General features: G+C 43.1%; 1 pseudogene; it reads left to right on the forward strand.

Moving 5' to 3' along the window:
* Window positions 1-348: 348 nt before the first annotated feature.
* LOC147073046 (large subunit ribosomal RNA) lies at window positions 349-2,787 on the forward strand (annotated as a pseudogene).
* The last annotated feature ends 1,496 nt before the right edge of the window (window positions 2,788-4,283 follow it).

A 4,283-nucleotide genomic window follows, 5' to 3' on the forward strand; every position in this document is an offset into this window, starting at 1 on the left:
AGTAAATATCATCGATGGTAAGAAGGGAGTATATGTGGAGAAATATGATTATGAGAATAGGATTATAGGATGGAGTAGAATAAATGTGTTTTGAAATATGGTGGTATATAATGTGTTAATGGTGTGTTAATGGTGTGTGTATATAATGTATATATAATGTATATATAATGTATATATAATGTATATATAATGTATATATAATTTAACGCCTATGGGTGTAAAAAATAGAGGCATGGGGGGTTAGCCTCCCATGAATGATACATAAGTATAATAAATCAATTCCTTGTACGGGATCGATAGGTACCGATAGCGATGACGAACGTGGAGTATACGATAGTAAGATTCTAATAGTGCACGTGAGTGCAGGACAACATCCTGAACTTAAGCATATCATTAAGGATAGGAGAAGAAATCAACAGAGATTCCAGTAGTAGAGGCGATTGAACATGGAGAAGATCCAATTGTAAAGGGCAATGCTGTCCAGTTGTAATTATTGTGTGATATGAGACGGGTATGGAAAGACCGACCAGAGGGGGTGATAGTCCTTGGGGCGCACAGATAGGAGGAGTAGTGCTGCTTGGTAGTGCAGTGTGAAGAGGTGGTAATAGCATCTAAATCTAAATATAGTCGGTGACCGATAGTGGAGAAGTAGCGCGAGCGAAAGGTGAAAAAGTCCCAGTACGGGAGTGAAATAGTGAAAGTACAAGGAAGTAAGCTGAGGAGCTCAGACCCGTATTGAAACACGGACCAAGGAGATTACATTCCCAGCGAGGAGAAGCATTTGAAGTGCAGGACCGGAAGCGATTTGATAGTTGGGAGGGTAAGACCCGAAAGGTAGTGAACTTTCAGCGGTTTGATTGAAGTCAGGAAAAATTCTGATGGAGGATCTAAGTCATTCTGATGTTCAACTCGATGACATGAGCTACTGAAAGGGGCGAAAGACCAATCGAACTACCTGGTAGCTGGTTCCAGCCGAAATGTCTCTCAGGACAGCGATGAAGGACTAGGGAGATGGTGTAGAGAGGATGTGGAAGAATTCAATAAACTCCGAATCTGTCGCAGTGTAATAGGTGTATACTAGCACTGGAGCCTAGGGATTGATCAGTGGGCAAATTGAGGTAAGCTTGATTTGCAAGAAGGGATGAACCTAACAGAGGGATAAACAGCCAAAGGCAGAACATAGAACCCATAAAAGCGGTAGGCAAATCCAGACAGTAGGGCGGTGGCCATGGAGGTCGGCATCCGCTAAGAAACGTGTTATAACGTACCTACCGAATTTGCGACGGCATAAAATGGATGGCGCTTATCAGCCGTGTGAGGCCCTCGACTCTATGAGTAGTAGGCTGGCACTATTGTTGTGGGGAAGTGCGCGGGCGACTGCGGATGGAACAACATTAGGAGCAGATCTTGGAAGTAGTAGCATCTTATAGAAGTGAATGTTGAGACGGGTTCGTCCTTTGGATAGAAGGAGGTGATACGGACCTAAATGAAAGGGAGATGCATAGAAATTTGCGTGATGGCGCCTGAGGTTGCGAAACAGGGATGACGGCAAGGGGGCGCGGAGTGAGAATTTGCTGTACCGCGCGACGATGTGTTGAGAGTCATACGGAGACGCACATGGACTTGCCCGGGGAAAAAGACAGGGGCCAGCCGTACCGAACCGCATCAGGGCTCAGGGGTTAGAAGCCCGATTCATAAGTATAAAGTAGGTAAGGGAAATCGGCAAAATGGATGAAAAACCTAGGGATAATTATTGGCTCTAGCATGCTAGAACTGGGCTTACAAGGGGAATCTGACTGTTTAATAAAAACATAGCTTTGTGTGGATGCAAAGTGAATTCTGCCCAGTGCTTGGGACGTTAAGGAAGTAATTTTAGGTACGCACTTGTAAACGGCGGGAGTAACTATGACTCTCTTAAGGTAGCCAAATGCCTCGTCATCTAATTAGTGACGCGCATGAATGGAGCAACGAGATTCCCACTGTCCCTACCTACTGCTTTGCGAAACTACAGCCAAGGGAACGGGCTTGGGATATGCAGCGGGGAAAGAAGACCCTGTTGAGCTTGACTCTAGTGAAGCAGATTGTCTAGTCTGGGTGTCGTAGCGAGGTGGGTTACTGTGTGAGACCACTGACCCCCGTGACTAGACGGTTGGTTGCTTGATGGGGAGTTTGGCTGGGGCGGCACGACTGCTACAAAGTAACGCAGACGTCCAAAGGTTCGCTTAGAGGGGATGGAAACCACTCGTAGAGTATAAGGGCAAAAGCGAGCTTGACATAGGTGTGAGAGCACGTATTGATGACTGGAAACAGGGGCCTAGAGATCTTTTGCAAGTATTAAGTGCAGAAGTGACGGAAAAGTTACCACAGGGATAACTGGCTTGTGGCGGCCGAGAGATCGTATCGACGCCGCTTTTTGATTCTTCGATGTCGGCTCTTCCTAGCATGGTGAAGCAGAAATCACCTAGTGTTGGATTGTTCACCCACCAACAGGGAACGTGAGCTGGGTTTAGACCGTCGTGAGACAGGTTAGTTTTACCCTACTGCATTGTATCCTAGAGCAGGCCAGAGTAGTACGAGAGGAAGTTCTGGTTTGGATCACTGGTCGAGCCTTCATCTGTTAAGGTGGGGGCGCAGCTACATCCAGCCTGTAATGGCTGAAAGCCTCTAAGCCAGAATGGGGACTTGTGGGATATGTGTGTGCGAAGACTACGCATGTAAGGAGGGTTGCTGTGCGAAGCGAGTATATATTACGAGTGTTTCAGGCAGGCCTGTTCCTTTTTGTGTGGGGGTGAGTCGTGGGGGTTGGTGTATATGTGTGTATATGTGTGTATATGTGTGTATATGTGTGTATATGTGTGTATATGTGTGTATATGTGTGTATAATGTGGGGGTTGTGTATATGTGTGTATATGTGTGTATAATGTGGGGGTTGTGTATATGTGTGTATATGTATATGTATATGTATATGTATATGTATATGTATATGTATATGTATATGTATATGTATATGTATATGTATATGTATATGTATATGTATATGTATATGTATATGTATATGTATATGTATATGTATATGTATATGTATATGTATATGTATATGTATATGTATATGTATATGTATATGTATATGTATATGTATATGTATATGTATATGTATATGTATATGTATATGTATATGTATATGTATATGTATATGTATATGTATATGTATATGTATATGTATATGTATATGTATATGTATATGTATATGTATATGTATATGTATATGTATATGTATATGTATATGTATATGTATATGTATATGTATATGTATATGTATATGTATATGTATATGTATATGTATATGTATATGTATATGTGTATTATATGTATATGTATATGTGTATTATATGTATATGTATATGTATATGTGTATGTGTATGTATATGTATATGTGTATTATATGTACGAACACTTTTATACATCTATTTCGCGTCACACCCGTATACATTGATATAAATTGAGTAGGACGGGCGGCACAGAAAAGTAGATGCATGGGGAAACCCGGGGAGTGTATGCACACAGCATTTTGGCGACATGGAGATGCGAGTGAGTCTGTGGATAGAGGATATTGTGTTGTGAGCAATGGATTGCTATGAATTTGCAGGATTGGGATAGGCCACAGTGGAAATGACAGAACACCAGGTTGATTCTGCCTGACGTAGATGCTAGTCTCTAAGATTTAGCCATGCATGCTTAATATAGAATGGCGAACGGCTCAGTAATGTTGCGATGATTTGCTCTTGATGGCGTAGATAACCACGGTAAGCTGTGGCTAATAGGCAAGAATAAGACGCAACCCTATCAGTTAGTTGGGACGCAACCCTATCAGTTAGTTGGTAGTGTAAAGGACTACCAAGACGATGACGGGTGACGGGAAATGAGGGTTTGATTCCGGAGAGGGAGCCTGAGAGATGGCTCCCACGTCCAAGGACGGCAGCAGGCGCGAAAATTGCCCACTCTTTGGTGAGGAGGCAGTTATGAGACGTAAGTTAAGCAGCACAGTAAACAAGTGCGTAGTTGATTGGAGGGCAAGTTTGGTGCCAGCAGCCGCGGTAATACCGACTCCAAGAGTGTCTATGGTGGATGCTGCAGTTAAAAAGTCCGTAGTTTTATGTATGCAATTGAAGGGCACCGGTCAAGGGTGCAGCGTTTGCTAAAGATGGCGGAACGGGCAGAGTGCATAGTATAGATGGGCGAGAGATGAAATGACCAAGACCCCATCTGGACTGACGGAGGCGAAA

Source organism: Rhyacophila brunnea, unplaced genomic scaffold (assembly GCF_057557595.1).
Source record: "Rhyacophila brunnea isolate RB1 unplaced genomic scaffold, BYU_Rbru_1.0 scaffold_186, whole genome shotgun sequence".
In the NCBI taxonomy this organism is placed as follows: domain Eukaryota; kingdom Metazoa; phylum Arthropoda; class Insecta; order Trichoptera; family Rhyacophilidae; genus Rhyacophila; species Rhyacophila brunnea.